Below are 12152 nucleotides of genomic sequence, written 5' to 3'. Positions count from 1 at the left end.
ATCCGACAATCAAGACAATTCCCGTGAAACTATTTCATAGAAGTTCATTCTTATTCTTATGAAAAATAGCATTTCATATTGATTTGTCCCCTGGACTGGACCTATTCTGATTCTGAATTATCCATCGCTACGCTGTTCCCAAGAACTAGCAAAATCAAAATAGCAAAACCATACATTTCTTTGGATCATCATAGCGTACTTCCATATACCCACTCAAAGGAAGGTCTTTTCATAATGGATGACCCTCAAAACCATAATCTGTTGATATACGACGTAGATCCGGATGATTGATGGAAGAAACACCAAACATATCCTAAACTTCTCGCCCCCACCGGCCGGCTGATGGAAATAGACTGACTATCAAAGATATTTATGTTACTTCATCTGCCCTAGTTTGTAAACGAATGTGTGAGTTATACTGAATACTCAGTAAATTATAGACCACTTCACATCTTTGTTTTTTAGAGGGATAATCAACTCAGCAAATATTGATCAAAACTTGAACTCTTGTATAGGTAGGGAATTTTAGAAAGCACAACAATTGAAATAGGTAGAATATCAGACCTATTCCCATTTTCCAATCTTTCCATTTTTTTGACCTATTTCTTGGGTAAAGTCTCCCAACTATATTTGAAAATGAATTGGTTATCTACAAAGAGAAACAAAGGTATCTTCTTGTTCCACTTCTTGCTCTTCCAATGAAGAAAGACTTGTCGGAAATCACCGGTTGGGTTGGCCTGACCAAGAAAGACATGGGACTTTTGGGCGTTGCTTGGGTAAAGCTAGGTTACCTAGTGATTTACAAGCACCCTCACTGCACACTTTTTATATATCTGTCTCCATCCAATCAAAGATGTCCATGCCATAGAGAATCAAGCTCAAAAAAACAAGATTAGGGACCATGCTCTCCGCTTTCTTCCTGTGGTTACTATTAGAACATAAGCCAAGGAACTTAAAACCACAACAAAATCACCCTTTATTTACTAGTTTAGGAGTTTTTGCCCTTTGTTTCCGGCGAAGGTAAATAGTCAAAAATGTTCCCTATAGAATGCGAGAATCCACTTGCCTGGTTGGAAAGGGGCATGCATTGTTTCAATGAAAGCCTCCTTACTAATAATTGTAAGGGTTCACAGCGAGTTCAGTCTATAGTGACAAAGAGAACGTTTCCGCCGAAGTCGTGGAGAAAGTATTCACTGCTGCTTACAACATATTCATTCACTCGTCTTGCTACTTTGGAACTATTCAGCGGACACGTGGAGTCGAACGTCTCTCTACAATGTTGTGTAGGTAGATTGATTATTGTAGGTGACTGTCTCTAGAAGTTTAGAAAGAGTTATGTTGCTTCCAACTTCTTTCTTTGTAGTTTAGTAGATCTACATGCTCTAGTAGATCTAAAGTAGCTTTATGTTTAGTAACAGAAAGAGGTGAGGTTCTTCTCTCTTACTTAAGAATATTTACAAGGAGAAGCCTCAAAATACGAGTGTGCCTCTCATAGACGAATACCGACTCAGTCCGCTCCTACTGCGCGGGAGTCTCAGCCGGTTGGTGTCGGGTCAGCCCCTAGGGCTCTATTTACTTTGGAAGTGGTTCAGCCATCAAACTACTTTGAGGGGTAGGGGATCAAACTGGTGACTGTTGCGGTTGTTGTATGCAGGGTATGTGACACCCCACAAGTTGACTAGTGCTGAACCAGGAGATTTTCCTTTGGATTGTTATAACGCTCGTTGAATGGTTCAAGTAGAAGTGAATAGGTAAGAAGTAGAAAGCCCCATGTCAATCTATCTCCATAGGAGATAATATAAGCAAAAGACAGGAATCCCTAAATCCCGAAGAAAAGAACTCACTCCGCGGGGAGTGAGGTGGGTATTCAAAAAGTGGAGCCGCGGGCTCTTTCTTTCCTTGTAAGAATGGTCTTGGTTTGGTATAGCATTAGAGAAAACTTGTTATGGTTATGCAGCTATATAGAAAAGGTGGGTAGGGCTTCAGGCGACTTTATGAATAGTTTCAATCAAAATTCCATCGATTGTAGCTAGTGATTGCCTGGATCGGTGTGTGATCACCAAACGTGAATTAACCCTTCAGATGCTCTCTCCACCCATGCCGAATACCCTTGTCCCATTTCACCGGGTAAGGACAGGAGCTGGTTTGGGGAATCACGAGGCCTTACTTATTCAGGGGGAACTTGATTCTGAAATGGAATGATTGATAAAATCAATATTTCATAGAAGAATGACCGAGACCATAAAATTTTCTCACACCCGTACATGTGGCTGAATATAGTTGGAAGTTCACACACCCTGGAAAAATCCATCCTGTATCCCTGACTTTCCAGCTTGATCGCTTGTCTTATTTACCCTTAGCTCTTAATAATTTATTTAATGACATTTACTATGTGGGGTATGGAATGCCTAAGTGGAGTTCTAATTTGAATCACCTTGCTTATGAAGATGGTACCATTATTTTTAGTTCTTCTAATGAGTATTCTATGGAGAAGATAATGAAGATTTTGCGGGAATATGAGATTGAATCGGGTCAAAAGGTGAACAGGGGAAAAAGTTTTTTTATATGCATCAAATGCTCCCATTAATGTGGTGAGTCAGATTGAGAAGATTACAAGAATGAACAGAGGATCATTCCCATTGAAATATCTGGGATGTCCTTTATCTCATTCCAAGAAAAAAAAACGAGGATTATGTTGAATTGATAGACAAGATAAGAGGTAAGCTTCAAACTTGGAAAAGCAAATTATTATCTTATGGAGGAAAAAAGTTCTTATTAAAAACATGCTTCAGAGTATTCCATTGTATGTTTTATCAGCAGTAGTTCTTCCAAAGAGTGTCATAAAAGAGGTTCAGAGAATTTTTGCTAATTTTTTTTAGCAAAACAATGATACAGGTAGAAGGAAGCATTGGTTTACTTGGAGTAAACTTTTTCTTCCTAAACAAGAAGGTGGTTTAGGATTCAGATCAATGGAGGAAATAGCTCAGGCTTTACATGCCAAGCTTTAGTGGAAGTTTAGGACTCAAAGCAATTTATGGACTAATTTCTTGTCGAATAAGTATTGCAAAAAACAATTACCTACTCTCGTCCAATAGAGCGGTAGTTCTCAGATGTGGAATCTATGTTGAGTAATAGAGACAAACTGGAACAATGCATATGGTAGGAGCCTAAAGGTGGGACAACCACTATTTGGTTGGACAACTGGACAAATACTGGTCCATTGCTTATGCGGCAATCTGAGGTACAAACATGCCATCCTTTGTCTGATATTTCTGAATTTCTAAGTATTGAGGGTTGGAACTATGAGATTATGCAAGATACTATTCCAGAACATGTAGTTAGCCATATCAAAGATAATATGGACTTTGTATGCTTTGAAGATAGTATGGATAAAGCTTGGTGGACCATGAGTGGTACTGGAAAGTTCTCTACAAAAAGTGCTTGGGAGTTCCTAAGGCAAACAGATGATGTTAATGAAGATTTAAAGGCAATCTGGCATAAAGGATTGCCTTTTAAATTTTCATTCTTAATATGGACGATGTGGAAAGGTAGAATTCTAGTTGCTGCTTTGATGAATATATGGAATCCTGAGATTAATGAGCACTGTGTCTGTGGTACTAATCCACAAAGAGAAACTATTAACCATCTCTTTATTAAAGAGGAAATTGCTGAAAAGGTGTGGAATTATCACTGTGGAGCAGCTGGTTTAATTGAACAGAGAATAAATGTGAAACAGTGTGTAAGGATGTGGAGATTACAAGAAGGGAATTATAGATTGAAGACTGTTTTTACTATAGTTCCAATAGTTATTATTTGGTTTCTATGGAAAAGAAGAAACACTGTTCTAAATGGAGGTACTTATCATGAAACAAAGATCATTTGGGAAGTATATGATACCATTGCCAAGTTTATTAAGCTTCAGTTTAAAATGGATGTGGCAGGTAGAAGTGGTCTAACATAGTAGATGATCTTCAAAGGTTTAGTAACTCCTATAATTTTACACTGGTGAAATGGAATCTTCCAGAAAGTGGATAGTTAAAGGGTAACACAGATGGTGCTTCCAAAGGAAATCTTGGATAGGAAAAGATAGGGAAAAAAGGAACCTTGAATCTGGAAGTTGTCTGCAAATGGATGGAGAAGCTTCACTTTTTGAACCTATAGAAAAGCAATGAAGAATAAAGGGTGCATCAGTGGAGAAAAAAAGGAGTGTAAACAGGTGAGAAATTAATCACAATTGGGGAATTTGAGTAGATGATGATACATGGGGTTGGAAGTGATTTTCTTTTGAGTGGGATACTTGCAGCCAGTGAGAATTTTGGTTGTAACGGGTTGAATACTCAAACACCAGCTGCATCGGATCTGCAATAAATCCCGTAATGATTAGCAATTTCATTTTTACACTAACAAAGTATTTAAATCTTTATCTATTAAACTTTATTTTCTAGTAGGGATGGTGGTATTAGTTTTTAAAGAAGCTCAATCCATCGAGCTAGGAAAGAAAAGAAGGATGATTAAGTTTTGAAACTTAGCTTGAGTGGTGGAGAAACAGAGAATGGTTTTAGGACGCCATGAAAACTACATCTACGGAGATAAGCTCTGAAGTTCTCACACATCTAGTCGGAGAAGATGAAAAGGAAACAAGAGAAGGGACCCCAGTTTCCAAAATGATCTAATGATCTGAACATTTGGATATTTGTTTGGTTCCTGGTCTTTTTTGGATCCGGGTCAGGTCACTTTTGGGCCTGACCCAATCATTTGTAATGACATTTTGTTTTGTTTTTATGAAATGGGCTGCAGCCCGATTTAATTTTTTTTTTTAAATAAAAATTCATTTGAAAAATGCTTTTAATAAAAAAATTGTGCTTGACTAATTTTTTTTCACAAAGTGCTTTCAAGAAACAAATTATCAAAAAGGCTATGTATCAATGGACTTTTACAACTAAAATTACTTTATATAGAGAATTTATTTTATATATCTATTATAATTTTTTAATTAAAATTTTATTTTATTTAATTAAAAAGTTCATATTATTAAATTTTTGGCCACTATATGTATAAATAGATACACTAAAATGTTGAATATTCATATAATATTATTAAAATATTTTAAATATATTTAAAAATATCAAGCAAAATTAATTTTTAACTATTCCATAAATTTAATCACTATATTTGACAAAATTCACCAATATTTTAAATATATTTAAAAATATCAAGCAAAATAAATTTTTAGCTATTCCATAAATTTAATCACTATATTTGAAAAAATTCACCAGAGTATAAGTAGTCCTTCATAGATCACAAAATCTCTCAATGATTTCATCCCTGCTTTTATCACACAATGTCTCATGAATTATTTATTTAAAAGGATTGAATATTTGAGAGGAAATATTTACAAATGCTGTCAAAATACCATTTGGTCTTGCAACATGATTTGTCTATCATTTATATGTTAGTAATAATAAAAAATAAAGAGTTATATATTCTTCGATCATTATTACCCTCAAATGATATTTTGAATTTGTGTAAAGAAAAAGCGTGAAGAATAAACTAATAATATATAAATCATAAAATAAATAAAGTAAAGAATTTATAATGTAAAATTGAATTATAAAATTTGATTAAACTTATGAGATATGTTAATTAACTAATAAGAGATACATTAATGTATACGTATATATGATACAAATAATTTTTTCATATAAAAATAATCTTATGCTTCTGTTCATATTTTTTTACAAAAAGCAGAAATTTTCTGTTTCTTCCCAATAACAAAAAAACTGTTTCTTCTTCTATTTAAAATCACTATTACAAATAAACCAAACACCTATCAAAAAAATATATTTTTCTCAAAAAGATATTCTTTATTTTCTTTATAAATAAGTCAATTCCAAACCTACTCTAAATGCACAATAAAGATAGTAACAATGTGTTCAAGGAGAGGTTTGTGACCATTAGCATTTTCATTTTAAATGATTCCAACTCAATTATTGTACAAATTCACCAGTTGAGAATTCCATTAGTTGGACAGTATTTTTATTAGGAATGTTCAATGTTCCACTGATTTCAAAAAGTTTTCAAATACGTTCATATTGTGTAGTGTCGTACACATCAATAATCCTAAAGGGATAGGATAATTTTTAATAGGTAAAAATATCGTTAAACTTTATATAGAAATTTTGATCTTCTAAGTTTTTATGTGAGCGTAGCATTACTAAAAGAAAAGTTGTTTAGCTTACATAACATGACAAAGGGAAAGAACAAGGACAAGAAAGTTCTAGTGAGGTCTTTGTCTCACTTAAAGAGTTAAACGTGGAGTTATAGGTTTTCATTACTATTTATCCTCACAACTCTTCATTTTCCTACTTTATGCTAGCAATAAATAAATTAACATTCAATAGGTAATTAAGGGGAGAAGGATCAAACTATAAGCGGAATAAAATGTCAAAAAGAGAGAGCGACATACTTGACATTAATTTCTTTAATTGATGGATCTAGTAATGGGTTGTAAACTTGTAATATACCCACCAAGCACTAACTAATTACAATGATGGAAAATGAATTACATGGATCACGGAATAACTTATTAACATGTAGAAAAATGAATTATGAGCAATTTACAAATGCCTGGTTGCTTAACTTCTTATTCCCTAACCTGGATCGGGAATCCATCCTTGAGTTAACTAAACTATGAAAACATAGTTTTAGTTTATGATGATTTAAGTTATCTTCTTTTACATGTCTTTTTGTCACGATCAAACTAGAAAGCGTGATGGCATCTGTCACATCTTTCGATACAGGTAAGTCTATCTCATTCCAAATTCAATAATTAAACCAAATAAAAAGTGGGAGAAGAAGAATAGAATAATTTTAAAATCATTTAAAGAAGTAATAAATCAAGATACATCCTATTTCTAGTTGTCACTAATACAAACCTCTAATACAGAATGATATCAATAATCTAAAGTATCTTGAATATGGATAAATATAAGATAATTAAAGAAAGATCTAGGTAAGCTCTGTGAAACATCAGTCACTATCCCGATCTCCGCAAAGTCAACACTGGAGGAACGCAATATATGATCTGCTACTCGAACAATACATTCACAGGGTAGATAAATAAGAAAAAAGGAAAGAAAATCAAGAGTTAGTACAAAACATATATATATATTCAACAAATATTGTCGACAATCGATCCTAATCCAAAGTGATGGTAAGAAAGACCACCCCAACTACTCGTTTTTTCCCCAATCAATCTACAATCCGCAAATACAGTGGGTCGTCCTAACAGGATATCCCAACACAACAATCATATGAATATCAATATAAAGGGTAAGTAAAATAATCCAAGTGAGTCAATGGTAGTCATTTTTATGATCAACAAGTAGAAAAATGTCATTTATGAAGGGAAACTTACTATTACCATATATCAGGATCAATTATCATGTTCAATCAATAATATGGAAAAAGTAGTAAGATTGTATAATAATGTGGATATCATGCTACCAATAAGTGTGATATTACATGTCTCACTAATCAAACCATAGAAATACCACTTGCCTCATTAGTATCTCGGAAGTAGTATATTATGATGTAATGTAGTGAAGTCAATACAGAATACAGGATATCATAAACAAAGTTCAGTCGGGATAATTAACTACAAAAGTAAACACTTAAACAAAATATCAAATCATAGGAAGGAAAGCGATGCAATGAAATACAAATGATGCAATACAATGTAGTGATGATGGTAGGAAATTCAGTATATGATACACCCAAACTACAACTTCCTTAAGCAAGTATAAGCAGTCGTCGCCAAATATAGATCCCAACAAAGGATAAGGTCCAATTCAATAGGAAATAAGGTGTTAACTAAGTTATATGTAGATCAAATGACTATTGATTATAATTTTTCATGAAATGGATGATTTTGAGTTGAATGTTCGTTGAATAATTTCACTTGTGTTAGATTATAACAGTTAAATTTGCAGCATTTAAAGTAATGGAGAGAATACAAACTAAGGTTATGTTCACCTTGGTTTCCAATCACTTTCGGGGTACTTTCGGGCTAAGTCAAATATGAACTTACACCAACACATTTCAATTATAAGGCAATCAATTTCAAATGTTCATCTGAATGTCTTCCAACCTAAGAAGATGATTTTCACTTTAATTCATTCAAACTTAAAGTGATGGATTTATTATTTGATTTTAGCCTTAAGTGATTAATCTTGTCACAACATTATTTTTTGGATGGAGATTAGAATTCCAAATTATTATTACCATTTTTTTAATTCTAACCTCTTTATTCAAGCAAGTTAAACTTAGGGCTTGTTCTAACATTCACAACTATTAGAAATCTGTTAAGTGAAGAAATTAGAAATAGAATTACATGAATAACACAAATTCAGACAAACATTAACCCTAGAAGTAATCATCCGCGAAGGATTCCACAATTCTAGCAATGAATTTTTAGTCACTTATGGTCAAGAAAAAACATGAAAGATATAAATTTCATAATGTGAAATAAAATCTTGCAAAGAGAAAAAAGTTCTCCAATCCTCGACGAGAACCACGAGCTTGTGTTTCTCACCCTATAATACCAACCCACCAAAGAAATAAGTATTAAAAATATTCAAAAGTATAAAAGATGCCTATTCTAAATTCTAGACTCAGTATTTATAGGCTCCTATGATGTATGTTTTTAAAATTCAAATCTGGACTGTCGATTCTGCCTTGACGAGTTGCTTAGCAATCTGTCAGAAGGGTGATGATTCGTATCCTAAATCATCACTTCAGTATAATTAATCTCACACTCTGTTTAGGTTTGGCAAGTTGGGTTATGATTCTTCGAGACTCTGATGGTGTAATACCCCGTATTTTTTCTAATTCCATTTAGCTCCTAGAATGTCAAGGGTCAACTTAAAAAATGAATAAATCTTCATATATTTAAAATTTTCTAGCTTTAGATCCTTCAATGTGTAGATAATTTGCTCAGCTTTTCAATGATACCAATTTCACCTCAATTCGATACTCGGTTGAGAAGTTATGGCACTTTTAGTGAAGATAATGTCTACAAATAAGCAGCACCGCATCGAGTGACATGAAAAATGACACTTGTCTAATTTCCAGTAGACCACCATGATTTTCCTACATCGCGGTGAAGTCCCAGTTCCCGTTTGTTAATTTTCAGTAGCTTGCCACGATAGAAACGCATCGCGGTGATGGACAAAATGACATTGGTCAATTTTCAGTGGCTTACCACTATAGCCCCATATCGCGATGAAGTTCCAATTCATAATAATCGATTTCCAGTGAGCCACCGCGATAGTGGCGCATCGCGGTGGGATGCCAAATTGGGATTTTTCCGCGTTCCGAGTAAATTTTAAAAAGGGCAATCTAGTCTTTTCCCAAGCCCTCAAATCGTGAATAACAGAGGATTAAACCTATTCTAAGTATTCTATACTCACTTTTCATCAAATTACTCTCCAAGAAAACCCTAGAACTCAAAACTTAATTCCCAAGAAATTCAAATTCCACCATTCTTTCTCCAAGGACACTCAAAATTCAAGATGTCCAATCTAAGATAATTAAGAATTCATCTCCAATAGAACACATAGTAATGCTAAAATCAAGTGTTCTCATCAATTGCATCAATTAAGGTATTTGGGGGTTTTCAACAAGGATAATCCTTTCATCATTGTGCCCAAAATTTGTTTTAAAGATGATTTTATATGAAATTACAGGAGTTTCATATGAGGGTTCATACCCAATATTTCTAATTGGAAGATTATGAGATTTAAAGTAATTTAGATGATGAATTTGCTTGTTTACTTCCGTTTTTTCATGCGTATTACAGTAATTTCTAGATTTTAAATTGAATTACCAATATTTACATTATTAAGCATGAACATTATGATGTTTTGACATAAAATTAAAACATGAGTTACTACTCCCTAGTTTGTATGATGATATTTCAAGAATGACTATGCTTTAAGCATCCCATGACTAGTTATTTTTAGATTTTAATAAAAATTTGATCTTTTGATCTCAGCTTACACATGGAATCCACTTTATAGATTTAGCTACAGTTTACAGTAAACAGATTCACAAGAGGTTTTCATTATAAACCCTTATATTAGTTTTTAAAAGTGGATTTCCAACAGAATGAGCATACAAACTAAAAGGAGTAGTATTTAGCACCAAGTTGGGTATGTTTACATACCCCAGAACTATGAGCCAATGTAGGTTCTAATTAATGGATTATTCCCATTTCTATATGGATGCCAAATATAGATGTGATCACTTAGATTAGGTTATACTCCTTGGTAAGAGTATGACACCTTTCCCCAATGTGAGGTTTCCCCATAAGGGAACTAGACGTTTAACACTATGATAGCTCACATAGTGTATGCCAGTTAGAAGAACCTCCCTACAGAAAGAGTAATCCTAACAGTAAAGATTTGTAGAATAGTTTTTAAAAGTATTTCCCTAATAGAAAAAACTACAGAATAATCATGACAGAACAACTTTTAGAAAACTAAGCGTAAAGGCTCATAGATTTATTCAGATATCGCTTTGCATGTGACATCAACTTTGAGGTTTTAGATTTCAGATTTTAGATATGAAAGTAAGTCCTTCTACACTTAGACAACATGATTTAAAGATAGAGTACAAGTACAGCTTTTAGAAACTAAATATTATGACTCACTAGATCTATGCAACATGTTTTGCTATTCATGATTATGATTTTCAGTTTTCAGATATTCCAGCTTATGTGAGTCATCTGTATTTAGCATGCATTCTTTCATAAATTTATAAAGCTATTGAGATATTGATTTACTTGTGTATTCACCCCCATATACTCAGTATTATCCAGAAGTACTGGTCCATATATATATCTCTGTGCTACATTGTCTCATAATGTTAGTTCAGGTGCTCAGTTTCAGCAGCGTGAGTAATTTTAAGCATCTCCGTCTACATCCCGACAGTTGGCTAGTCCTCATAGTTTGGGACCCAGTCATTCAGATTTTCTAGTTTATTAAAGTCGTTGATTCAGTATTTTTAGCCAGCTCGATTCAGCTGGGGACTTGTCCCAGTAGATCTCTAGTTATTAGTAGTAGAAGCTTGTCAGACTGTTAGACGTAGTTTAGATTTTTAGTATTTCTTTACCAAACTTTGAGTTTAATATTTTATGATATTATGTTTAGATTATTTTAGCTTAGATCAGACAGACTTCCACATTCATATTATGTTCATATTTATCTATTTATGAGTATCCAAATTTAGTAAAAGGCTTACAGGGTTAGCTTGAGGCTACTCATAGTCTCGAGCATCGTGTGATGTCTCGAGACCAATTTTTGAGTTGTTACAAACTTGGTATCAGATCTTAAGGTTATATGAGTCATAATGAGTTAGCAAGCCGCGTTACGTAGAGTCTAGATTATGGGTGTAAAGTGCGTCACATTTATGAGAAAGAGACTACGGGATATTTTTAGGAAATCATCTCTTTCTTTCATGATCTACCATGCTTATAGTATCTCTATATGTTTTTAACTCGTTCTCTTATGTAATGGTTGAATATGCCTTCTCGTTGAGCTAACAACTGCAGAAATGATAACCAGCCACCCCAGCCTGCTGGCTCTCTGAATAAAAATATATCCCATGCTAAATTTTTGGTTGCCTTTCATGTGTTGGACCAAGCTGTAACTACTAATGTTCAGGGCAACCATCAGGCGTAGTCCCACTTTAGCATAATGGTGATTTTTGTAGAACCCAAAATTCAAGACTTTATAATTAAGAACCCGCCAGAGTTCTTTGGGTCAAAAACAGGTGAAGACCCATAAATTTATTTAGATGAGGTGATGAAGATCACCCAGATACATATTTCTGAGGTAGAGAGTGTAGAGTTGATATCTTATAGATTTAAGGATGTAGCGTATAATTGGGTTGTTATGTGGAAGAATAGTAGAGATGAGAATGCAGCTCATATAAGTTGGCAGGTATTTCAGGATGCTTTTCTAGATAGGTTCTTTTCACGTGAAATGAGAGAAGCTAAGGGAGAGAAGTTTGTGAACCTAAGGCAAGACTTGATAACGGTGAAAGAGTACTACCTTAAGTTCAACCAGTTGTCTAAGTATGCCCCTAATATG

At 33.8% G+C, this 12152-nt stretch overlaps 1 long non-coding RNA gene across 10 annotated transcripts in view; it reads right to left on the bottom strand.

The window, feature by feature from the left end:
- Positions 1-4675, bottom strand: part of LOC107878560 — a 58762-nt gene extending 54087 nt beyond the window's left edge. For all 10 annotated transcript variants that reach the window (XR_007052241.1, XR_007052243.1, XR_007052237.1 and 7 more), the window contains exons 1-2: positions 4262-4675; positions 4104-4155 (exon numbers count right to left, since the gene is read on the bottom strand). This is a non-coding gene — a long non-coding RNA (uncharacterized LOC107878560). The remainder of the gene's footprint in view (positions 1-4103; positions 4156-4261) is intronic.
- Between the last annotated feature and the right edge of the window lie 7477 nt (positions 4676-12152).

This window comes from Capsicum annuum, chromosome 1, assembly GCF_002878395.1.
Source record: "Capsicum annuum cultivar UCD-10X-F1 chromosome 1, UCD10Xv1.1, whole genome shotgun sequence".
Lineage (NCBI taxonomy): Eukaryota > Viridiplantae > Streptophyta > Magnoliopsida > Solanales > Solanaceae > Capsicum > Capsicum annuum.
The sequence above is the reverse complement of the archived record's forward strand: the minus strand, read 5'-3'. Positions and strand labels throughout refer to the sequence as shown.